Below are 27,042 nucleotides of genomic sequence, written 5' to 3'. Positions count from 1 at the left end.
TAATGAAGGAAATCATTATTCTATATGCCATCCACTTATGATAACACTATACCTTATTTCCTTTTCAAAACTGGGATCATGTTGTAAATTCCATGTTTTAGCCTGTTTTCTCCCAATATACTTTTCAGTTACACAGTGACTCATTTTTCTATTTGACCTGAAACATGATAATTGAAAGAAAGTTCATAAACTCCAGCTGCTGTGATACCTTCAGCTGCCCTGGTTCCTTAACTTACTGAGTCTTGAGTGTTAAATTCTTCCTTCAATTCTGTGAGATACTCCAGGGTCCTTTCAATAAAATATTCCTTCTACTTGAGCTGAGGAATCACCAAAAAGTGATTACACAAGAATTACGGGAAAGATAAAGAAAAATGGAGGAAGACACTCAGATCTAGCAAAGGTGTTGCTCTCTATGGGGCAAATTGAAGTTAAAAATAAAACAAAATGAAAAAAAACATCATCTGAGACTGCATGAAAAAGAGAGAGAAACTTACAGAGAAATGGAACATTATTAAAAACAGAATTAGATCTTGCTGTAGCAAGAAAATATATTAGAAATTGAGGAGTCTGAAATTTCATAAACTTAATAAATGATATCCAGAGCTTTAAAAAAATCTCAAGAAATAAAAAAGGCAAGATTTTAGGGAGGAGTATGTGATCTAGGACTCTCTAAGGATGTTGGTGTGAGAAGAACCAAACAGTAGTAATCCTAGCTTAGAGGCTCTCCAAGGATTCTCCACGTGGCAGATCCTCCATTGTGTGACAACAGTGACTGGATGAAATGCCAGGGAAGAAGCGGGGCATCGGCCAGTATAGCAAGAAAGAAGACGAGAACAAGAATTCATTGTTTCCTCAAAAAATTTTTAAATGTTTCTATATATTGCAAATATTCTAAATTAAGCATGAACAGGGCAGGTTCTGTTTCCTTTAAGATAAAGTGCACCTTTTTTAATTAAAATTTTTAATTAGTTTACAATTGTCCCATTCAGAAGAAAGATCATGTAAACATATCAGCTCTTCTTAAATAATTTATCATATTTCTCTGTTAATTTTTTCCTCACTTAATTTTGTTAAAGAAATAAGGAGACCAGTTTGAATTAAACTAATATATGCAGAACAAATTGGATACATTAAATCTCTAGGGTAAGTCCATCTTCTCCTAAGGGAAAAAACAAAAAATTCCAGGAGGAAAAGAGACTACATGTGGATTTTTAAAAAATTGAGTGTATGAGCTGGGAACATAACTTTGTCCCTTAAATTATTCTGCATTATACTGCTTTCAAATTCAGGTCTTGTATGACTACCTGTGGTTGGTCTGTGTCCTATTCTATCAAGTTTCAAGCTTGCTACTGTATTTACTGCCAATCAATGTTCAGAGTTTACTAGGGCACTAATGGATCTTGATCAGTGACTGATCTCAGTTCTTCAAAATCCTTAGCCATTATTTTGTATACTTTTAGAAATAGTTATTCATCTTTCCTAGTTGGCAGAGAGAATGGCACACTCATAGACAATAAGCAGTCATTGAGAAGCTAAAATAGATTTCTGACTGTCAGTCTACATTTCAGAAGCAATTACTATTATTGGGCTCAATTCCACTGGTAGTATAGAGAGTTACATTAGTTTTGGAAAGCAGTTGAATAGACAGTTACATGTCTGTGGAGTTGGCACTTACTTTTGTTTTTCCTCTAAGATGCAGTATGGACAGTAATGAGAGTAATAAATCTGATGACTTCCTTTGAACACATTAACTTTGAAATGGAGGGAAGAAAGGTAAATGGTCCCTGAGACCTCTTTGAAACCCCATGCTAAGGGAGGTAGAAAAGGAAGTGGTGAAGGGAGAAATACTATAAGTATGGAGAAAAGGTGATTTGTTTTATTTTTCCAGACAGGGTTTCCCAGATAAACATAAGAAAAAGGACAAAGAATTTTAATTCCCATGAACAATATTATTTGTAGCTTATTTAAAGCTATATCAGAAATTGACTAAACTTATAAATACTCTTTGCTTTGGTTTTACTTTACAGTTTATGTTGCATTCGAAAAGTTCCAACCTTGTCTCAGCTGAAGTAAAGGAAAAATATTGCTTTTCATTCCTTCAAGCTTTATGGTTTTAAACCTTGCAAGTCAAATCTGCCAGCAAATTCAAAGGTCCCATTTAGGAATCAGAGTCAAAGTCAAAAGCTCAGAGACTGTTAAGTATAAGAACAGATTTTGAGGCAAGAAGCGAGATGGAAACTGAGTAAAAAAGAGCCATTTGCCCTCAGAACAGGATTGAGATGCCCAGACCTCCTTTTTACCAGGTGCTAGTGTCCAATGACCATTCCACTGTTCACAAAATTACTTTTAGAGTAGATTTATGGATGTGTATGAGGTTGCTTCTGGGGATCATCTCTGGGAAGAGGCAGCATAGTCTTCTCTAAATTTATGTCCACGTTCTTGTTTAGCTCCCAGCTTTTATGAGGAGGTCAACTCCATCCCCGAGATGGTTCATTATTAGTATACTTTGCTATATACCTAACTGGCGCCAAAAAGGAACTCTCTCTCAAGTGCTGATCAAGCAGTACAATCTTAAACCCATAGTCGTCAGGTAGCTATACTCTGAGGAGTACTGGAAGGGTATGCTATACATGCATATATGTAGAAACCTAACATTTTCCCATGGATTATCTTTCCATCAAAAAAATAGATCCCCAGGGCTTCCCTGGTGGCGCAGTGGTTGAGAGTCCGCCTGCCGATGCAGGGGACACGGGTTCGTGCCCCGGTCCAGGAGGATCCCACATGCCGCAGAGAGGCTGGGCCCATGAGCCATGGCCGCTGAGCCTGCGCGTCTGGAGCCTGTGCTCCGCAACTGGAGAAGCCGCAACAATGAGAGGCCCGCGTACCGAAAAAAAAAAAAAAAAAAAAAAAAACAATTCCCAGAACTATTGTCGGTTTTCTGTAGAACTGCTTTTACTGAATTATGCCTTCCTGAGAGGGCTGGCTGGGTAGTGTGTAGGTTGACGTAATTGGATCAGATGGGCTGTTTCTGAATAAAAGCTAGCAACTGGTTAGCTTGATTTGTTCAGGCTTTTGGCCTCAATCTCTTTGCCACGTGCGGAAAGGAAAACTGAACCAAGCTATTTCTTACCGAAGAACACTGAGTTGTCATACTTTAAAACTCTGATGAGCCGTTGTGCGTTCTCCAAGCAGTTACACTTTTCTCTGGGTTTGCAGAATAGACTGTTCTTTCTGGTCCATAGATATTTTGTATTCCTCTCTTTAGCAATCTCTCATCTCTGGGCAAAGAAGGCTGCTGTGAAAAGGTATCAAAACTTGGAAATAAGGCAAAAGGATGACTGCATGTCATTTCAATGTCATTTTGGAGTGTCCTCTAATAGGTTTACCAAAGGATTACCTAATTCTTGAGAGAAAAAAAAAACTTTGATTTACTATTTACTATTGACTAGGGCCTGAACTCTATATAGTTAGATGACTAATAAGTTATAAATTATTTTTACCAGTAGAAACCAATTGCATTCTTTAGTAAAAAAATTAAACCTAGAGATTATGGTTTTATTGTGTTACAAACATCGACCAGTATTTAAAAATCTAATTTTATCTAATTTGTTTCATCACTACTTTCCTGACTGACTGTATAAACCCCTGTTCTGCAAATGCTCTTTGAGCCAGTTTTACCATCCTGCTGGTTCCATCATTAATGAGATAAACAAATCTTCGACACGTGGTCACCATATATTTGAATGAAATTGTATTTTTAACATTTTGAAAATTGCACTTTGACAAAGCCTTTCCCTATCTGCTCTGTGAAGGCCCATCTTATACTATTTTAGGGTTTCTTTTATCTCTTCTAAAGAGCTCTCTGTTCTTGCATCCCTGTGAGTCAGATTCTTACTTTTGATGATTGTTATGAAAGGCAGAATAGCATCATGAGCAGACTATTAGTTTTAGAGTCAGCTAGATTTGAGTAGGAATTGTAGCTTCCTGACATACAAGCTTTGAAATCTTTTTTTTAAATTAATTTTTATTGGAGTATAGTTGCTTTACAATGTTGTGTTAGTTTCTGCTGTATAGCAAAGTGAATCAGCTATAGTATACATATATCTCCTCATATTTGGATTTCCTTCTTATTTAGGTCACCTCAGAGCATTGAGTAGAGTTCCCTGTGCTACACAGTAGGTTCTCATTAGGTATCTATTTTATACATAGTAGTGTATACATGTCAATCCCAATCCCCAAATTCATCCTATCCCCCTCCCCCCCGTTTGTTCTCTACATCTGTGTCTCTATTTCTGCTTTGCAAATAAGTTCATCTGTATCATTTTTCTAGATTCTACATATAAGCAATATTTTAAAATATTTGTTTTTCTCTTTCTGACTTACTTCACTCTGTACGACAGTCTCTAGGTCCATCCACATCTCTGCAAATGGCACAATTTCATTCCTTTTTATGGCTGAGTACTATTCCATTGCATATATGTACCACATCTTCTCTATCCGTTCCTCTGTTGATGGACATTTAGGTTGACAAGCTTTGCAACCTTGAACAGAGCACATAACTCCTCTGGCCATATTTTTCACTTAGAATGAACCACATGTGTTGCAATCATTAAATTTCTCAGTTTATTCATTTGTAAAGTGAGGAAGTCAAACTGGTTGATTTCCAAAGTCCTCTTCAGTTCCGTTATTCTCTGACTCCAACATTTAAGAGCTTCTTATTCCCATTTAACTTTTAAGAGTCAACGGTTTAAACGTGCAAAGTTCATCTCCCAGTTTAATACTCGGTTATAGAACAGCAATGGTAGGTTGAGCAGGGAAAACTCAAATATCCTCCACAAAGGAGGCTCATAAATTCCCAGGATACCAGGTCGCCATGTAATCTCCAGGTCACTTCCAGTTCCACTAATAAAAGTATCAGTTTCTTCATTATTGTGTAAATATAAGTATCTAACAATTCAGGGATCTGACATCTAACTTTAAAATAAAGATAGCTTATAGGTGAAAAAAATTATTGCAACTTGTGCCAAAGTCCACTGGGAAAAAAATACCAGATGAAGCTAGTTTATCGCGAGGCTATGATACTATCTTCGAGGACAGACCTTGGCAGATGGTGTTCTTTCAGGGAATTATACAAAAATGAGACTTTAACAAAAAATGATGTTTCTTTGGACTCATAAAACTAATTTTAATATTTACTTATATAAAATCCTAAAAACAGGGGATACTTCACCATGTTTGTGAGCTTAACAGTCTGTTCCTATTTTAATTTTTTACATTAACACCAAAATACATTTTAAAAATGTTCTTTTATAGATGTTGGCATGGTGTTATCCTGATAACATTTTTGACCTCAGTTAACCTGTTTTCACTTTCTACAGTTATTGAAAAATTATTTTGCAAGTCAGAATAATAATTATAATAATAACCTGAATATTTCCAAAGACAATTATTTTACCACAGAGCTGATAATTTCCTGCGTGTGAAGCATATATGAATTTTCACATCTTCTAGTTTGCTTTAACTAGTCTGAAGTTTGAATCTTATGTAACAAAGGGATGTTTGTGAAACAAGTCCCTGGCCCCATTCATGGTTAAGGGGAGAGGATTACACAAGGGCATGAATCCCAGAGGCAGGGATTACGGGGAGCCATTTTAGAGTCGGCTCACCACAATTCACAAACAAAAAGAGTCACAAAGATTTACCTATGATTTACTTACATAGATGTAATATTTTCCAATGAAATCATCCTGTGTCTAAAATTTAAGAGTATCCTCTCTGGTATTTTGACCTAACTGAACATGCAACTCAGTAACTGTATTATCTTAGACTCTATTCTCTTTGCCACACTTAATTATTTGTTTAGCTATAAATACCTTGGGGAAATAATAAATTTTATATTCCAAAATTCTAGCTGGAGACTTAAAAATTAGCTCCCCTTTTCAAGTGGCAGTAGTTATAAATAGCTATATTAACTCTCATTTATTAGATTCAACTCATATGTCCCCAGTTTGTGCTAATGAAATACTCCTCTCAGATTTGTTCTGCCATACATTTCTACCCTCCCAAAGATAAATGAAAAATTGTATTTTTCTGTTTTTACTTTTTAGAACTGTTTTGGGGATTTTACATTTCATGAAGTTCTCATGCATATCATTGAGTTGGCTCATTTATGATGGTATTTGAATTGACTGTTGCATGAAGCATGCTTGTTTTATAACTACTGTTATCAAGAAAATGATTTCCATGGAGAGAAGTCTGGAATATTCTTACAATAGGATAATCTCCAAACTTTATCCCTCTATTTAAGCACATAACACATCTAAGTGTTTTAGGATATTAGTAGGGTATACTATGGACTGGGGACTTGTAGCCATGGTAACTTGGGAGCTGGGAGTTGTGCATGCCAAAAGTACAGGATCACCAATGGGGAATCATGATCTACATCATGAAAACATCACAGTAAAGACAAAATTGTGGAATCAAGAAAGCACAAAATGTCACAGCTGGAAATTTTAGGTCTTCTAGCCCAACCCTGGGTTTATTATTCAAAGTTTTATGTGAACAATTTGATGTCTTATAGCTCACTGCAGAAGATCCACTGAAATGCGTTTGATGTAATAGTGAAGAAGTCAAATTGGCTAATCTCCAATCAAGAGAAGTGTGTATTCCCTGAGGAATGGTAAGATTTCAGCCACTTTGCAGTCAGATCTTGCTTTGTTGCTAGATGACTTACACTGGTTCAAGCCAACAGCATGTAACTTTTAAATAAGAGCTTTATGTGCTATACTTAACCAGAAAGCATATAATCACACCTTATTTAAAACAGCTATTACAAGCCATATATTTCAATTATTTCTCAATTTCCAAACATTTTCTTAAAAAATTTATTTTGGTTTAATATGGTACACAAATGTAAAAAAAGCTTGTAACAGTTTTTCATGTTTACATCCCCTACCCCACAGTATATAGTTCCTTCGCACTTCTTTCCAAGAGTTCCTTCCAAAGTAGGGGGAAAACAGGCTATTATTCCAGATTCTATCATTTGGAAGGAACTGAAAGGAAGCAACCCAGAAGAAGACAAAGCATTGTGTTTTTAAAATTTAGTTTTTACTGATTTTTAAAAATTACATCAGCAAGGTAGCAGGATACAAGATTTACATACAGAAAACTGTTGTATTTCTTTACACTAACAATGAAATATCAGAAAGAGAAAGCAAAAAAAAAAAAAAATCTCTTTTAAAATCTTGTAAAAAAAAAAAACAAACCCTAGGAATAAGCTGCACCAAGGAGGCAAAAGACTTATATGCTGAGAACTATAAAACATAGATAAAGGAAATTAAAGATGATTTAAAGAAATGGAAAGATATCCCATGCTCTTGGATTGAAAGAATTATTATAGTTAAAATGGCCATACTACACAAAGCAATCTATAGATTTAATGTGATCCCTATCAAGTTACCCATGACATTTTCCACAGAAATAGAATAATTCTAAAACACATATAGAACCACAAAAGATGCAGAATTGCCAAAGCAATCCTGAGGAAAAAGAACAAAGCTGGAGGCATAACCCTCCCAGACTTCAGGCAATACTACAAAGCTACAGTAATCAAAACAGCATGGTGCCAGTACCATGAAGAAGAGCCCAAAAATAAACCCACACACCTATGGTCAATTAATCTTTGACAAAGGAGGCAAGAATATACAATGGAGAAAAGACGTTCTATTCAGTAAGTGGTGCTGGAAAAACTGGACAGCTACATGTAAAAGAATGATATTAGAACATTATCTAACACCATATATAAAATAAACTCAAAATGGATTAAACACCTAAATGTAAGACTGGATAATATAATACTCCTAAAGGAAAATATAGACAGAACACTCTTTGACATAAATTGGAGCAGATTTTTTTGATCCATCTTCCAGAGTAATGGAAATAAAAACAAAAATAAACAAATGGAACCTAATTAAACTTAAAAGCTTTTGCACGGCAAAGGAAACCATAAACAAAATGATAAAACGTACAGAATGGGAGAAACTATTTGTAAATGATGCAACCAACAAAGAATTAATTTCCAAAATATACAAACACGCTCCAGGTCCATTCATGTTGTTGCAAATGGCAAAATTTCATTCTTTTTTATGGCTGAGTAGTATTCAATTGTATATATATATATATACACCCCACATCTTCTTTATCAATACATCTGTTGATGAACACTTACGTTGCTTCCATATCTTGGCTATTGTAAATACTAGTAAAATTAATGTTTCTGGTTTCATCAATTATGACCAGGAATTGAACTGCTGGATCGTATGGTAGTTCTAGTTTTAATTTTTTGAGGAAACTCCATAATATTTTCCATAGTGGCTGTACCAATTTTCATTTTCACCAACAGTGTACTAAGGTTCCTTTTTCACTATATACTTACCAACACTTGTTATTTCTTGTCTTTTTGGTGATAGCCATTCTGACAGCTTTGAAGTGACATCTTGTTGTGGTTTTGAGTTGCATTTTCCTGGTGATTAGTGATGTAGAGCATATTTTCATGTGCCTGTTGGCCATTTGTATGTCTTCTTTGCCTATTCAATTTTCAGCCCATTTATTAAGTGAGTTGCTTGGTTTTTATTTGATATTGAGTTGTAAGGAGATCTTTATATATTTTGGATATTAACCCCTTATCATTTGCAAATATCCTCTCTTATTCAGTAGGTTGCCTTTTCATTTTGTTGATGATTTCTTTCACTGTGCAAAAACTTCTAAGTTTGATTAAGTCCCACTTCTTTATTTCTGCTTTTGTTTCCCTTGCCTGAGGAGACATATCCAAAAAAATATTGCTAATACTGATGGCAAAGCATGTACTGCCTATGTTTTTTTCTAGGAGTTTTATGGTTTCAGGTCTTCCATTTAGGTCTTTAATCTATTTTGAGTTATTATTGTATGTGGTGTGAGAAAATGTTCTAATTACATTTTTTTTTTCACGTAGCTGACCAGTTTTCCCAACACCCTTATTGAGGAGACTGTCTTCTCATTGTATATTCTTTGTCATAGATTAATTGACCATGTGTGTGGGTTCATTTCTGGGCTATCTCTTTTGTCCCATTTGTCTATGTTTCTGTTTTTTTGTGCCAGTACCATGCTGTTTTGATTAGTGTAGCTTTGTAGTATAGCCTGAAGTCAGTGATGTGGTACATCCAGCTTTGTTCTTTTTGTTTCTATGATTGCATTGGTTATTCTGGGTCTTTATCCAAACAAATTTTAGGATTATTTGTTCTAGTTCTGTGGAAAATGTTGTGAGTATTTTGATAGGGATTGCATTAAGCCCATAGATTGCTTTGGATAATATACACTTTTTAATACTGTTAATTCCTCCAACCCAAGAACATGAGCTTTTCATCATTGAGTATGATATTTGCGGTGGGTTTTTCATAAATGGCCTTTATTATATTGAGGTATATTCCTTCTATACTTTGTTGAGAGTTTTTATCATGAATGAATATTCCATTTTGTCAACTTATTTTTTGCATCTATTGAGATGATCATGTGATTTTTATCCTTTGCTTAGTTAATGTGGTGTTTCACACTGATTGATTTGCAGATATGGAACCATTCTTGCATCCCTGGGATAAATCCCTCTTAACCATTGTGTATGATACTATTTATGTATTGTTATGTTTGCTAATATTTTGCCGAGGATTTTTACATCTATGTTCTTCAGGTACATTGGCCTGTAATTTTCTTTTTTTTGTAGTGTCTTTGTCTGGTTTTAGTATCAGTGTAATGGTAGTAACTCTTAGAATGAGTTTGGGAGTGTTCTCTCCTCTTCAATTTTTTGGAATAGTTTAAGAAGGATAGGTAATAATTCTTCTTTAAATGTTTGGTGGAATTCCCCTGTGAAGTTGTCTGGTCTTGAACCTTTTTTAGGGGGGCAGTTTTTTGAATACTGATTCAATTTCAACACCTGTAATCAATATGTTCAGATTATGTATTTCTTCCTGATTCAGCCATGGAAACCTGTATGTTTCTAGGAATTTATCCATTTCTTTTGGGTTGTCCAATTTGTTGGAGTATATCTATTAGTAGTATTCTCTTATGATTTTATTTCTATTATATCCATTGCAACTTCTCTTTCATTTCTGATTTTGTTTATTTGGATCATCTTTCGTTTTAAAAAATCTTTATTTATCTTTTTAAAGAAGCTGCTCTTAGTTTCTTTGATCTTTTAGATTGTTTTTTAGTCTCTATTTTATTTATTTCTGCTCTGATCTTTATAATTTCTTTCCTTCTAGTAACTTTGGGTTTTGTTTGTTCTTCTTTTTCTAGTTCCTTTAGATGTAAGGTTAGGGTGTTTATTTGATATTTTCTTTTCCCATGAGATAGGCTTTTATCATTATATACTTCCCTCTTAGAACTGCTTTTGCTGTATCCCATAGATTTTGGATTGTTGTGTTTTCATTTGTTCTTAAGTATATTTTAATTTCTTCTTTGATTTCTTCAGTGATTCATTGGTTATTTGGTAGCATGTTATTTAGCTTCTGCATGTTTATTTTTGCAGTCTTTTTTCCCCTTGTAGTTAATTTCTAGTCTCATAGTGCTGTCAGAAAAGATGTTTGATATAATTTCAATCTTTTAAAATTTATTGGTATTTGTTTTGTAGCCTAGCATGTGATGTATCTTGGAGAAAGTTCTATGTGAACTTGAGAAGAATGCATATTCTGCTGCTTTTGGATGGAATTTCCTGTAGATATTTATTAAGTCTATCTAGTGTAATGTGTCATTTAACACCACTGTTTCCTTATTGATTTTGTCTGGATTATCTGTCCACTGATGTTAGTTGGATATTAAAATCCTGTACTATTGGGTTGGCCAAAAAGTCCATTCGGATGTTACGGAAAAACCCAAATGAACTTTTTGGTCAACCCAATATTATTGTATTAATGTCAATTTCTCTCTTTATGTCTGTTAATATTTGCTTTATATATTTAGGTGCTCCCATATTATGTGCATATATGTTTAAGAATGTTATATCCTCTTCTTGGATTATATCATTATTTCATACTCCTCTTTGTATTTTATTATAGACTTGGTTTTAAAGTCCACTTTGTCTGATATGAGTATTGCTACCCCAGCTTTCTTTTTGTTTTTATTTGTATGAAAGATCTTTTTCTTTCCCTCACTTTTATTCTCTGTATGTCTTTAGCTCTGAGGTGAATCTTTTGTAGGCAGCATGTAGATGGACTTTTTTTTTTTTTTTGGTTGTTTGTTTAATCCAATCAGCCACCCTATGTCTTTTGATTGGAATATTTAGTCTATTGAGATTTAAAGTGATTTTTCATAGGTATGTACTTATTGCCTTTTTGTTATTTGTTTTCTGGTGGATTTTGTAGCTCTTCTCTGTTCTTTTCTTCTTTTAGTCTCTTCTATTGTGATTTGATGATTTTAATGTTATGTTTGTGCTCCTTTCTCTTTAATTTTTGTGTATCTATTGCAGGCTTTTGATTTTTGGTTATTATAAATTTCATATATGTCAATGTATAACTATATCTACTTGTGTTAAGCTGATAGTTGCTTTAGTTTAAACACATTCTAAAACTCTGCATTTTTTTACCCCCTCTCTTCCATGTTTTGTGTTCTTTATGTTATAGTTTACATCTTCATGCCTATCCCTTAACTGTTTATTTTGGTTATAGATGATTTTATAATTTTTGTCTTTAACCTTAGTACTAATCTTATTTAAATTGTTGATCCACTGCTAACTTACTATATATTTACCTTTAACAGTGCGAATTTTCGTTTCCTATATTTTCTTGTTTCTTGATATAGCCTTTTATTTTTCGCTTAAAGAAGACCCTTTAACATTTCTTGTAATGTCAGTTTAGTGATGATGAACTCTTTTAGTTTTTGCCTATATGGGAAACTCTTTATCTCCTCTTCAATTTTGAATGATAAGCTTGCTGGGTAGAGCATCCTAGGTGGTAGGCTTTTTTCTTTCATCACTTTAAATGTCTTATGCCATTCCCTTCTGGTCTGCAATGTTTCTGCTGAAAGGTAGGCTGATAGCCTTATGGGAATTCCCTTGCATATGACTCTTTGTTTTTCTCTTACTGCCATTAAAATTATATTTTTATTTTAAAATTTGTCATTTTAATTATAATATGTATTGGTGTGAGTCTCTTTGGGTCCATCTTGTTTGGGACTCTCTGTAATTCCTGGACCTGGATATCTGTTTCCTTCCTCAGGTTAAAGCAGCCATAATTTTATCAAATACATTTTATGCCCCTTTCTCTCTCTCTTCTCCTTCTGGGGCCCATATAATGCAAATGTTGGTATTTCTTGATGTTATCCCAGAGTTCCCTTAGACTATGTTCATTTTTTAAAATTTGTTTTCCTTTTTGCTGTTCTGACTGGGTGATTTCCACTATTCTATCTTCCACATCTTTTATGCATTCTTCTGTATCACCTAATCTGCTGTTAATTCTTTCTAGTGTATTTTTCTTTTTATTATTGTAATCTTTATCTCTGATTGGTTCTTTTGAAAAGCACTTTCTAGATCTTTGTTGCAATTCTCACTGTGTTCCTCTATTCTTCTCCCAAGTTCAGTTAACATTTTTATTATTGTGACTTTGAACCCTTTATGAGGTAAATTATCTCTGTTCAATAGTTTTTTTTTTAATTTGTTCTTTTGTTTGAAACATATTCTTCTGTCTTCTTATTTATTTGTTTATTTTTTGACTTTCTCTGTTTGTTCTATGAAACTTGTGATCTTGAAGGCATGTGCTTGTGTAGGTGTATCTCTATGCAGTGTATGTGTGCCTGGTGGCTTTGGTGCGAGAGCTGGATCTGAATTGAACATGGGCTTCATGTTTTCCTGGGGTGTGCTGTTGGTCACTGCCTTGGTGGGAGGTAGGTCTGAAGTCTGAGGGCCTAGAGACATAGGCTGGTGTGAGCCAGAGCTTCTCTTAGGCTCAATGGCAGTCAATGCCTTATTGGAGGGGACAGGGCCTGAGGGGCTGGAGCAGGAGCCCGGAAGTAGGGTTTCTTCCAGGCATGATGGCAGTCTTTGCCTTGGTTGGCAGCATGGCTGTGGCCCATGGGATTGGAGCTGCACCTCTGAGATGCTCTGGGTCTCATCTTTGGCTACAGGTAGAGTTGGGTCCTGAGTTGGCTCAGCAATATCCCTGGTACTTGAGGCTCACAATGGCAGTATTGTTTCTGCACTGGCTAGAGGCAGAGTCAGGCCCAAGGTGGCTCTGTTCCTTCCTTGGTGCACACACACGCATTGGCAATGGTGGTCTCCACATTAGTGGGGGAAGTGCTGGAGCAGGAGGTGATAGAGTAGGAGCCTGGTGCAGGCTGGAGTGTGCAGTGGGGTGGTCCTGGAAGGCCAGTCAGAGCTATAGGTAGTTTTCAATCTTCTGCCCCTGCATTGGGACTAGGAGCAAGCAAGTCTATGCTCATGCTCTTTAAGACCTTGGTTTCTTACAACCCTCTGGTAAGCCCCATTGTTTTTCAAACCTGCTAAGAGGGGCCTTATCTTCCTAGTGTCAGACACCAGGGCTCAAACCCCAAGCTCCTTAAGGAGGATCCCTGAGACTGTATTCCTTTTCTCTTCTGGGTCACCCACTAGGGGTAGAGGTCTCAATTAGATTGCTTCTCCTCCCTTCCTACCAGAGTCTGTTGGTTCTTTCTTTACAGCCTTGGTTTAGGAAGAGCCATTTTGCTAGTCTTCATGTAGTTCTCAGTGAGAGTTTCTCTATATGTAGTTGTAGTTTTGATGTGTTCTTTGGAGGAAGTGAGCTCAGGGTTTTCCTATTATGTCATCTCGATCCCTCCTCTGGATGTGCAATAATTTAACTAACTTTTTTTTCCAATTCATTGACAGAGATTCAAGATGTCTTCAGGTTTCCTCTACTATATTAATGTGAGTTCCTTTTATTTAATGTAATTTGCTTTACAACAAGTAATCCAAGCATATTCAGTGGGTAACTTCACATTACTCTAGTTGAAAATAAAATGAATTTGTCAAAAAAATATTTCTTTAGTAGCTGCCATGTACTGAGAAAGCACAGTGCTAAGTACTTAGGAATCAAAGTAGTATAATATAGAGGTTTACTCTTAAGGATCTTGTAATAGATTGCTTTAAAGAGCGATGTGTCGAAGGTCTTGAGCTTAATTATTCTAATCTTATGTTTTGATTTAGAATTACTATATAGTGCTGTTTTTCTGAACAAATTATTTAAGTGGATAAAAAATAATAATCATAAATTAGTTATTTATTTTTATCTATCAAATTACCACAGATTCAGCAGCTTAAAATAACAGCACATTTATTATTCACAGCCTGTGGGTCAGGAATCTGTACATAGCTTACCTGTCTCCTAAGGTTTAGGGTCTCTCATGAGGCCACAATCAAGATCTCAACCAGGGGTCTCATCCGAGGCTCAGATGAGGAAGGATCTCGTACTAAACTCATGTGTTTGTTAGCAGGACCCAGTTCCTTGTGAACTGTCATACTGAAGGACTTATCTCCTTTTTGGATGTTGGTCAAAGTTTTCCCTCTAGTCCTTGCCATGTAGACTCCTCCATATGGTGGCTGATGAAGGCAGCAGAATTGTCCCCCCAGAAATGTCACTTTGACATAAGGATTCTTTTGGGTTGAAGGCAATTGAGAAGAAGCATATACCCACTGCCCATATGCTCACTGCCCTCTCCCTATTTGCCTAAAAACAGGACATCAATTTGTAACAGTGTCTCCCCTCCCGTTTTTACCAGGAAGGACAGAAGTTAATCATGGGAGACAGCACAGACCCTTATCAGTCCAGAGACCGCACCAAAGTTCATCACTACATGAGGAACTGCACTAACTAACCCTTATCTTCCATTACTTCCTCCATATATTTACTTTCCCACACTTTTCTTCCCTAGGAACTCAAATTCCTTCTTCTTTGTCTTGTCACTTCTCTAAAAATTCATTATTCTTTTGTTAAAATGCTATATAAGCCCCAGTTCTAACCACTCCTTTGAGTTACTCATCACATGCTCCCATGTATATGCATGAGGCATGCACATGTTAATAAACTTCTGTTTGTCTGTCTGTTGTTAATCTGTCGTCTATCAGTCTAATTTATAGAGCCCCAGCTGGAAAACCTAGGATGGTAGAGGGAAAACATTTTTTTTCCTCTTTTACACTTGTTTCATCAAAGCTGGCATGACAGAATCAATAAAGAATGTCTGCCAGTAAGACACTTATGTAACAAAATCACAAAATGATATTCCTTTATCTTTGCTGCATTCTGTTGGCTAGAAACAAGTCACAGGTCATGTTCTCACTCAATAAGAGGGGATTACACCGAGGTGTGAATACCAAAAGATGGGGGTCATGAGGTGGGGAGGCATTTTAGAGTCTGCTCACCACAATTCACAAACAAAAAATGTAACAAAACAATAGTTGTTCAGAAACCAGAGAAGGCACTGTATCAAAACAGATGAAAAACTATTTACGTGACAGCCCAAATTGCTTTACCTCTCTGGACTTATTTTCATATCTGTAAAAATGACTAGAAGACAGATAAGGTCCTAAACCTCTATGGTTGCAAAATTACTTAACTACTGAGCCTCAGTTTTCATATCCATAACATTTTATTTGTTATTATTATCTTTCAGGGAGAATTCAAAGTCAGAGAATCTGCAAACAGAAGGAACTCATAAGCTTTGAGATAGTCTTAGTCACAAAAGCCATTAAAATATTCATGATGTGGCTAACAATATTTTTGTTTGTTTGTTTGTTCATGATATGTAGGATACTGATTTAAGGTCCTGTTTCAAAAAGTGCCTCCTGCTCTTTGTAAAACACAAATACAGATCTCCAGGCAATGGAAAGCCATCCTAATGCCGGCTGTTGGCCTGAGCCCATGAACACTGTTTGAGAGTTCTCTGTCATCTGAGAATGGAGAGAAAAAATTAGGTAATTGTTTTCTATCTGTTTTACCCACAAAGCAGAACCACTCTCTGGATATAGGTACCCAGATACTTTCAAACTAAGGGTACACAAAATGAGCCCCAGTGAAATTTAAAGGGTTATACATTAGTAGAATCATAATCAGGAGATTCACTAGAAACCAGTATAAAGCCACAATATTTGAATTAGAAAGGCAGCAAAGAAAAAAGCATGCTTTGCATTGGCAAGTCCTGAAGAGTGAGGAACATTGGATTATATCAAAACAACGGAAGAAACTGCTCACACAACATCTGAATAAGCAAGTGGAACAAAGTCTGACTAAAAAGGGAGCAAAAGCAAGTTGAAATTATCCTACTAGGGCATTTCAACACATTCTTTTTGGATGAATTCTTAAACTTGGAGCTGATGAGAAAGAAAGTATAAAAATAATTTCTAGGAAACAAATTCCACTCCCAAATCATTATTCTTTTACAAATTACCTGTTTTTCTACCTGTCACTTTCCGGAAAGTCTTGTTGACCTTCTCATCATATCAATCAAAGTAATTCCATCTTGAATTTGAGATTTGATTGCATTGTCCCTGTTATGTTTCCTTAATCATACCCCTGGATAATAAATCTGCAATCTCTTTCTGTGTGAGTTTCTGAACTTCCTTTCTCTTTTTTCTCTTGAGTTCTGTCATCCTGATTTATTGAAAGGTATTTGAAATGACATCTTGAACTTTTGCAGTTGAAGAATCATTCTACCTGAGTCTTCTCAGGGTATCAGGAGAAGCCTGTTCTCCTTGTGGGACTGCATAAGGGGTAAGGAAAGCAGAAGGGATCTTCCTGTGCCTGGTCTCGGAGTCCTGCCTGGACTGCACCTGGACAGGCCAGCACATCCCTTAAGTCAGCAGCTGGTGCAGACAGTGACTCTTATGCTGTCTTCATGTCTCCAAATCTAAGGCATCTCTGTTGGATGGGAAGCTGTAAGGAAGTAGTGTTGCCATGAGAAGTTGCACAAATCTGAACAGCCCCAAACAAGCATCTCTCAAAGAGCAGGTGGCTTTTAACCTGCCTAGGTACACACAGGCTCATTAAAGTCAGATTTCAGCCTGTCATGGGTATGCTTTCAAATGTACAAGCTATTGGTTTTGGAAAGGTCAACAAAGATGGTTAAGGTCTTGATTTAAACTGAGACAAACACCAGATTTTTAGACTTAGAACAGAGCTTTGTAGTTCAGACTTTGTATGCATGTGAATCACCCATGGATCTTGATAATATGCAGATTCAGATACAGTGGTCTTGGGTGAGGCCTGAAGTTTGAGGTTTGACATTTCTGGCAGGATCCAGGCTGACCGTACTTGGATAGCAAGGGTCTGTCTTACTCCTTCATTTTCCAAGTCACTAAGCAAGTTTCTGAGAGTCAGTCTGATAACAACAGAGCCAGTGAAACTGAGCAGGACCCTGTGGGGCTTCCAGGTACAAATCCTTTCTGTGTCTTCTGTTCCTTGTTTGTAGGAAGTAGGCTTCATTCAGTCTCCTTGACCTTCCCTGAGTTCCAAAGGGCAGGTTCAAACAGTTGCTAACCAGGGAAAGGAGGGGGTGCAGAAACAAGGGAGGAGCAAAGAAGAAGTAATAGTGCAGCTTTGGGGCAGGGTCCTGATTGCTCCTCAAGGAATATACAAAACAATATTGTAGAGCTCTTTTGCAGAACCAAGACCCCCACCCAGGTGGAGGATGGTAACTTCAGGCTGAGCACAAGATTCCTAGAACGCCACCCTGTCACCTCACCACCAACCAATCAGAAGAAAGTCACACACCCTTCATCCCTTACCCCAAATTTTGCCTATAAAAACTTTTTCCCCAAAACCATGGGGGAATTCAGGGTTTTTGAGCATTAGTCACCTGTTCCCCATGCTTGGCCTTGCAATAAATCTTTCTCTGCTCCAAACTCCAACATTTCAGTTTATTTGGCCTCATTGTGCATAGGGCACACAGCTTTGTTTGGTAACACCAGGACTATAAGCTAGATTTACTGATTTTCAGTTAGACACACTTTGTCAAATATTTATAACATTCTCTCTTCCCTCATAACATTCCTAATATTAACATCATTAAATTTTAATATATATAGATTTCAAAGGTATCCAATTTACTAACCAAAGCTAGAGGGTGTGAACTTTTATCTTTGTAGAATTTTATTTCAGTCATATCTCTTTTTCTTTTTCTCTTGGAAGGTAGAACTGGGTTTTTGTATTTTCCTTAACCAAAATGTTCTTGATTCTTTTGGAGTCCCTTAGTTAATATGAAGCATAGGAAAAAAGTTTAAGAAAATAAACTATATACCACTTTCATGAAACAGATCTTCAGTAAACCACAAAGCTGAAAACCCATATATTTTATATCTAGGTTTTCTTCTCCTATATGACCATTAGTACATAAGCAAGAGAAAGGACAGTGAATGAGAGCAATGAGAAAGAGAGGACTGGAAATACACAGGCAAGGTTGTAACTAGGATACTCCTCTGTCCATCTCAGGAGCAAAAGAACACACAGAGGTGAAAAGCTTTGAAAAGTGTATATTCAAATGCCAGATCTAAAGCAGAAGTAAAACCACACAACACAGATTGGAACTCAAACCCATGGGCTGGGACTTGAACCCAGCCAAGACTAAGATTAGGACTTGAACCAAATGTCTTTTAATTGAAATCGTGCACCTGGTCTCAGGACTTAATGAAGCTCAGGTTCTTTACGTCTCAGCCCAGAAGGAATTCAGCAAGAGGCAAAGTGATAGGTAAGAAGTAGACTTATTGAGAGAGAGGCACACTCCACAGATAAAGTGTGGGCCATCTCAGAAGGCAAGAGGCCCTGGGAGATATACATTCCATAGACAGAATGCATTCCATCCCAAAAGGCAAGAGTGGCCCCGAAATATGGTGTGGTTAGTTTTTTTTAATTAATTAATTTATTTTTGTCTGTGTTGGGTCTTCGTTACTGCGCATGGGTTTTCTCTAGTTGCTGCAAGTGGGGGCTGCTCTTCATTGCGGTGTGCGGGCTTCTCCTTGAGGTGGCTTCTCTTGTTGTGGAGCATGGGCTGTAGAGAGCAGACTTCAGTAGTTGTGGCTTGCAGCCTCTAGAGCTCAGGCTCAGTAGTTGCGGCACATGGGCTCAGCTGCTCCACAGCATGTGGGACCTTCCCAGACCAGGGCTTGAACCCAGGCCCCCTGCACTGGCAGGTGGATTCTTAACCACTGTGCCACAAGGGAAGTCCTGGTGTGGTTATTTTTTATGGGCTCAGTAATTTCTTAGATTAATAAGTGGGAGGATTATTCCACCTATTTTGGAGAAGGGGCAGGGATTTCCAGGATTTGGGCCACCGCCCACTTTTTGACCTTTTATGGTTAGCCTCGGAATAGTCATGGTGCCTGTGGGTGAGTCAGTCAGCATGCTAATGTATTACAATACGCGTATAATAAGGCTCAAGGTTTACCGGAAGTTGAATCTTCTGTCATCTTCGGCCTAATCGGTTCTAACCAGTTTATGTCGTATCCTCAACAGCTATGTCATTCTTTTAAAGGTTGTGCCCTGCCCCCTTCCCTCCTGTCTCAGAAGCAGGAAAGATAAATTAGAGCTCCATACCCTGGTGTGGAGCGCACAACAGCTCTCAGAAACAACAAAGTTGATTTGAACTATTTGGCTTGAGTGCACTGGTCGTCTACAAATCCAACTATATAACATTTGCATAGTGAGCATCTCCCTGAAGCAGGGCTGGATGTTCTTTTCAGCAGGAAAAGTCTCCCCTTTTTCCAAAGGCCCCAGTATAACTCCTACAAAGGAGCATACACTGATAAAGTGTTGAAATTGATTTTCTGGGTCAAGCTCTGCATTATAACAAATATGTATTCAGCCAGAAAAGTAAGCCTTAAATTGCTTACTCTTTTTTGTAAAAAACGAGTTCCCTTTGCTGCTGCCTAGATTGTTACACAAGCATATAAATCCTTTTAATTGGCCCACGCCTGGGGCAAACAGCTCACCCCAGTAAGTAATCATGTGGAAGAGTGGAGGCTGCGGAGGTGGGGTGCCTCCTGTTGAACAATCTCTGCTTTTATTTTACCAACTGATTTTAAAAGGTGGCATTGTAACTTGGCATTAAATATTTAAGAATGATATTAAGGTAAGATTGATTCATTTAACAGGCATAATGGAGTAGGGAAACCGCATGGAGTGACTAAAGGGCTTCACAGTGGGAAATCTATGCTAGCAGGCATCAATCCGCACCTGATAATGGTCATGAAAAGGCTCACAGTCTTGCTATTTAAATAAATTGATGTGAAATTCATCTACTGTTTAGAGATATTGGAAATGCAAGGCACTAACTCTGTTTCTTGGCAAGCAGCCCAATTAAGTCCTGGGACATTTATCAGAGTGCCAAGTGTAGTTCAAGTTGCTACCAAGATTTTACCATTTACCAAATGGCAATTTGTTCTAAAAGGGGATACAGGGGATGGAGGGAGCTTAAGGGTGTGGTAGAAAAAGATACTGGACTCAGACAATCGCAATTTAATCCTGACTTCTCTACTAATCAGCATGTCATTGAATCTCCCTAAAGTTGTCTGTTTATAATGGGAGGAATAATATGCCTGCTTTACTTACTTGTGAGGCACAAAACAAGATAATAAAAGCAAAAACACATTTCAATTTTAAAAGTGCTAATCAGGGCTTCCCTGGTGGCGCAGTGGTTGGGGGTCCGCCTGCCGATGCAGGGGACACGGGTTCGTGCCGCGGTCCAGGAAGATCCTATAGGCCGCGGAGCGGCTAGGCCTGTGAGCCATGGCCGCTGAGCCTGTGCGTCCGGAGCCAAAAAGTGTCAATCTTTTAAAACGCTCACACCTTATGAGATACATAGGTTTGTATTTCTTGTGCTAAAATGTTCAGAGAAGTCTAGTAGTTTCATTAGCCACATGTTGGTGAAATATAAATCAATAAAAGACACTTTAAAAGCACTCAAAATGATCGTAGAGAGAAGCTAATTTGAGAATATTATTTATTTTATGGTAAGACTTTTAACAGATTTTTGTTTATTCCAGTTATTTTGAAACATGCCATTCTTTCTTTCTTCTTGCCCAGGTGGACGTGTTTGGCAGATTTGTTGTGGAATATAGAAATCTGATTTATGCCTTTTAATTTTAGAGAAATATAACTCAGAACAAATTAAGTCCATGCTTTGCATTGAAATGGGAGTTCTGAAAAACAGTATGCTTACTTTTCAATGATGAATTATCTCCCATTAAAAGTTTGAAACAAGCAATAAGATGGGTTATAATCACTTGTGGTCCATGTTTCTCTGTTGAGTCAATTAAACAAAGTGCACAGTAGCCCACTAAATGTCCACTGATAGAGTGTGTATATTAGAAACTGTGTTAAGTTGTTTACCATTCTGATTCCTTTGTTGTTTTCTTTTTTAATAATTTTGTATACATTATTAAATACAATACTTAATAAAATGATTGACTATAGTTTGCTGAATATTATTTAATCATTAACATCTAATATACTTCAATATCCTCCGTGATTGAACTTGATAGCTTACTTAGTCAAATGAAGATATTTCCATTAAGGGCAAGCAGTGCAACGATAATTCAACTATGCCCAGTGTGACCCTATTCAGTGTCTCCTTTTATGTGGCAAGGTGATATTTTCCAACCCTTCTCACTACGCTCTGGCAATTGCCATTATATGGGCTATAACTCATCTGTCTTATTCAGTTTTCCTTTATTGATTTTTATCTTTCCTGGTTACCTGTCACCAGAATAATGGTTTCAACAAGAATTTAGTTGGTATTAGCTTCTTTTTGCTTAGGAACCAGCATGTGCAAAGAAGCATTAGTTATATTGATAAAATTTAGTTGAAAAACAGCTGGCCACTCTCTTCCCAGATTAACCTGGAAGAGAATGTCTAGTATTTTTCAAATGAACATTCTTCACAAGATATTAAGAAAGAAATAGTGTTAGTAGTTGATTAGGGAGATAGTGGGACACTGCTAAAATAGACTGCTGCCTATTGGATTTTTGATCTGAATAGATGCTCAATTCTCTGATGTTTTATGTAATAAAAGTCCAAGAGAACTCACAATTCTCTTCTTTTCCTTCCAGTTTTATTGATATATAATTGACATACAGCACTGTATAAGTTTAGGGTGTACAGCAAAATGATTTGATTCACATACATCATGAAGGGATCAGCACAATAAGTTTAGTGAACATCCATCATCTCATACAGATACAAAATTAAACTGGAAGTGTGTACTTTTTGATTGCCTTCATCCAATTCCCCCTTCCCCCTCTTCCCCTACATCCTATTTCTAGTAACCACAAATCTGATCTCTTTTCCTACGAGTTTGTTTGTTTGTTTGTTTTTGAAGTATAGTTGACCTACAACACTATGTTGGTTCCTGGTATACAACATAGTGATTCGATATTTCTGTGCATTTCAAAGTGATCATCATGATAAGTCTAGTTATGATATGTCACAAATGGCAAAATTTCATTCTTTCTTTGGCTGAGTAGTAGTCCATATATATATGTGTGTGTGTGTGTGTGTGTGTGTGTATATATATATATATATATATATATGGCACATCTTCTTTATCCATTTATCTGTTGATAGTCACTTAGGTTGCTTCCATACCCTGGCTATTGTAAATAATGCTGCAATGAACATATGGGTGCATATATCTTTTCTGATGAGCATTTTTGGTTTCTTAGATAAATACCCAGGAGTGAAATTGCTGGTTCATACGGTAGTTCTATATTTAATTTTTTGAGGAATCTCCATAGTGTTTTCCATAATGGCTGCACCAATTTACATTCCCAAAAACAGAGCTTGAGGCGTCCCTTTTCCCCACCTCACAATTCTCTTCTTTAACTCAACTCCTCCCCTTCTCCATAGAGTATTGTGACTTTGTAGTCATATTTTTGTTAAACTATAGCTTCAAAATATATAAAATCATGCCTCTTATACAAATATAAAATAAACATTCCAAGGTTTTATTTAACTTATTAATTAATAAGCAAACTATTAAAATGCTATAACTCATTTAAAGCAGAATTTGAAGAACAGACTATGCAATCAGGAATGATGAAATAAATGTAACCCTTTTTTGAGCTAGAAGCCCATGGGGTGGTAGACAGTAAGGAGGGGTCAACAGCTTATAAGGGATATTGTCTCTGAGGTAAACTATAATTTCTGTAACTTGAAAACTCCCAAGGAGACATATGACATTTGGAAGTATGAGTATTTGCCACTGAGGCTTCAATACAGCTCGGAGCCTACTGTGAAGTTCTTTCCTCAGGTAGGGAACTTATGATTCCAGGTGATTAGTGAACCCACTGCCAAATATCTGTGCCTATCCAGAAGCTCACAGAAAACATTTTATCTTAAATTTTATAGCCCTCTTAGAGCAATAAAGTCAATAAAAGTGAGGTTCATTTATCTTTAAATAATTAAAATCTTTTTTTTTTTTTTTTTTTTTCGGTACGTGGGCCTCTCACTGTTGTGGCCTCTCCCGTTGTGGAGCACAGGCTCCGGACGCGCAGGCTCAGCATCCACGGCTCACGGGCCCAGCCGCTCTGCCGCATGTGGGATGCTCCCAGACCGGGGCACGAACCCATGTCCCCTGCATCAGCAGGCGGACTCTCAACCACTGTGCCACCAGGGAAGCCCTAAATAATTAAAATCTTGATTTTCAATATCTATTAGATGTCCAGGTAGTCAATTGAATCCATTTTTAAAGTGCATTGAAACCTCTATTTTCATGAAATTGAAGGGTGTTTTAGCCACTTGGAGGCAAAAATTCTGGGCCAGATGTTGCAGACCAAGTCTACCCTACTATTTATGATCATTTGATCCTTGAATTAGCATTGCAACATATTTCTGTATACTTTTAAGTAGATACATACAGCAAGTTTGTCTAACTTATTATAATTTTCTAGAAGCAGTAATATAGTACGAGCACCTTAACTTAAGCTCCATTCTTAGGTATATGTGTGCTGTCTCTAAAGCTGGGTTTTGTGAGAGAAAGACTTCCAAAGTGAGAAGTTTTCTAAGTAAACAGAGGTATAGGGAAGAGGAGGGCTTGAATTTGAGGAGTGTCTGTAGGAATCAACATTGTAATCTTATAAAATAACTAGTACCACTACAGTGGCTTTAAGAGAGCACTGCCCTGTTCAGTGCAGAAATACTTCAAAGATTGCATTGCCTTGCTTTGCTTTCTAAATTTAAAAATAGATTAAAAAGGGCTTAAAATTTATCAAAATCTTTCTTAGTCCACTAAACAAAATAAGACTCAACTTTGTACTGAGTCATCTACATTAATGGAATCATCCAGTTTTTGGTGTAGGACTATTACAAAAAGTTTATAATTGGGGTAGTCTGCAACTTATTCAATATTGAGATTTAAAAAAAAATCACCTGTTTCACAATGTTCAAATGAATTAATATAATATATCAAGGAAATTATTTTTGGTGAAAATGGATTAATTTGAAATGTGCCTCCTAAAATTGTCATTAATGGAAATTAATTTATAGTCTGCTTATATAAGCTTGTTGAAATAGATATTTTTATCTTACTTTCCCAATATGATGAATACTGATTAAAAACATAATATATAAAAATTACAAATAATTTATGCTGTTTCCATTACTCATTTCTTACAAACAGATTGACTGAGCAGACCTTGATAAGTAGTCTTTTTTATTAGTAATTGCATATACAGGTTACACAGCAGTTGAAGTCAGTGATACTTTCCATAGGGTCCCAGGTACTTAAGCTCTCTGTGGGCCTTGGTTTTCTCTTTCATAATAACTGATGTTTTTCTAACTGAGCTGCTTTAAGGGTTAAATAAATCAGTACATGGAAAGTTTAGGCTCTGGCACACACTAAATAATAAATAATGTTCATTATTATCTTCATTATTTGTACTATTGCTTGATCCGTTCAAGTTCACCTCTGCACTGACCTCATGTAGATTGTGCTTATGCCTCCACACCTTCCATCTTCCTCTCTTGTCTTTGGAACAGTGTCTTCGTTTCAAGGTTCTTTCCTGAGTCCTGAAACCTTCCCTGAGCCAAATCTCCCCTCTTATGGTTCTGTAGGTTGCACTTTGCACAATTCTAGGTGGCTCCCTTTACATTGTGTTCATCATGTTTGGAGAATTATGATGACAGTATTCTAGCAAATATCACAAAGTGTCTTGAGGAAAGCTGTTTATGCCAATTTGTACAAAGTCAACATTTGGGCTAATGGAGTTACAATTTATTATTCATCATTGAGTTTTATTAGTTTCCAAATATAGTGCAGCAGCTGGAAAGTTAGACTTGGCATGTATGCTCCTTGAAAACGGGGAACGTAGGTGGCCAAGAAATGTTTGTTGAGTGGTTAAGATTAACTGAGCCTTAATGTAAGATCCAAGTTGCATCAATTTTAGTATGAATTTTAGGATAGAAGACCTTAAATCTTATTGGTTGTCTTGCTCAAAGCTATGCCTGAGCACTTGGTCTGCAGTCACAGGAATTAAATGGCTCCCACAAAACATTGAAACCTATGCCACTTCTGAGTGTCAGCTTTCTTATTTTAAAATTGGGCTAAGAGCACTTGTCCCGCCTGCCTAATTCTGAAAATCAAAAAAGATCTTGTTTGGGAAAGTGATGCATAAACGTAAAAGTATTATATTTTGTTCCACATGTCTTGGCAGAAATTTTTCCAATTTCTTTTTCTTATCATGACCTGCTTTGCCTCTGCCCTCCTTCCACTTCTTTCTTGAACTCCTACATGGAGCACAAGTTGGGCAGGTAACAGCTCTTGTTTGCTGTTCATGGTGTTAAAGAGGCTGTTAATAAAAAGCTGCATCTTGGGAAGGGCTTGATCAGATTTTCAGTCTATTGGAAACCCCCGCTGAGAGGGCGTTTGGGGTAGGTGAGGCCTCCAAACAAATAGAACAGAGAAGCCCAATGTGAAAGCAGGTTTTATCTACGAAACAGAAACAGACTCACAGACATAGAGAACAGACTTGTGGTTGCCAAGGGAGAAGGGGCATGGAGGAGGGATGGATTGGGAGTTTGGGGTTAGCAGATGCAAACTATTGTATATAGAAAGGGTAAACAACAAGGTCCTACTGCATAGCACAGGGAACACTATTCAATATCCTATGATGAATCATAATGGGAAAGAATATAAAAAGAATGTATATATATGTATAACTGAATCACTTTGCTGTACAGCAGAAATTAACACAACATTGTAAATCAGCTATACTTCAATTAAAAAAAAGTAAAGCAGGTTTGAGGAGGTCAGTGGGAAGTGGGCCCTGGAGTTATCAGAAGAAGCCACCCTTGTTGGGGCCATTTTTCTGGTTATCTGGCCTTTCTCATGACCATAGACTTGTACTGGGAGTTCCTGGAGGCCTAGCCCTGAGCAGACACAATCCATGCAATTTAAAGTTATGAACACTACAATTCAAACTGACACTTGAGGAATCTTAACATTTGGCTCTTGGATTAAAAGAGACAGCTTGTTCCTTTTCACAAACACATGGTTTCCTAGACTGAAGACTGAGCAGCTCTGAATTTGGTAGGCAAGGCCGAAGCGGAACATAAGCTGATGCTTTAATAGAATGAGAATGGATGCTCCCAGTTCCCATAAACATTCATTTTTTTTCCAGCTCATGTGCACCTTTTCTCGGGGATGAAATCAATCTTTTTGAAATAAGGAAATGAACTGTGTCACTAGCCCTCAGAGTTATGAGTGAAAAATATGGTAGATGTTCAGCCTTTCACAGGGGCAGAGAATAATTCAGCACACTGAAGATGTCATGTCTATTCCTCAGATGATTTTAGCCAACATTTACCAAAAATCTAGTAAATTTGAACTCTTTAAAAGTTTTTAGATTATCCTGCCTGTTTTTTCTTTTTAAAAATGTGGGAATAGTTAGTGATTACTATGCTTTTTCTTTTGAAAATAAAAACAAAATCATAGATCTTTATAGCCAGAAGAATCATTAAGACACCCTGTAGTTAAATCCTTTCAACTTAAAGATGAGATACT

The 27,042-nt window shown here is 36.8% G+C and overlaps 1 long non-coding RNA gene across 1 annotated transcript in view; it reads left to right on the top strand.

The window, feature by feature from the left end:
* Window positions 1-24,486, top strand: part of LOC137229685 (uncharacterized) — a 51,427-nt gene extending 26,941 nt beyond the window's left edge. The window contains exons 2-4 of the long non-coding RNA XR_010945800.1: window positions 6,581-6,679; window positions 15,803-15,967; window positions 23,522-24,486. This is a non-coding gene — a long non-coding RNA (uncharacterized lncRNA). The remainder of the gene's footprint in view (window positions 1-6,580; window positions 6,680-15,802; window positions 15,968-23,521) is intronic.
* The last annotated feature ends 2,556 nt before the right edge of the window (window positions 24,487-27,042 follow it).

The sequence above is a fragment of the Pseudorca crassidens genome, chromosome 9 (assembly GCF_039906515.1).
Source record: "Pseudorca crassidens isolate mPseCra1 chromosome 9, mPseCra1.hap1, whole genome shotgun sequence".
Taxonomy (NCBI): Eukaryota; Metazoa; Chordata; class Mammalia; order Artiodactyla; family Delphinidae; genus Pseudorca; species Pseudorca crassidens.
This window is presented reverse-complemented; position numbering and strand designations above follow the sequence as displayed.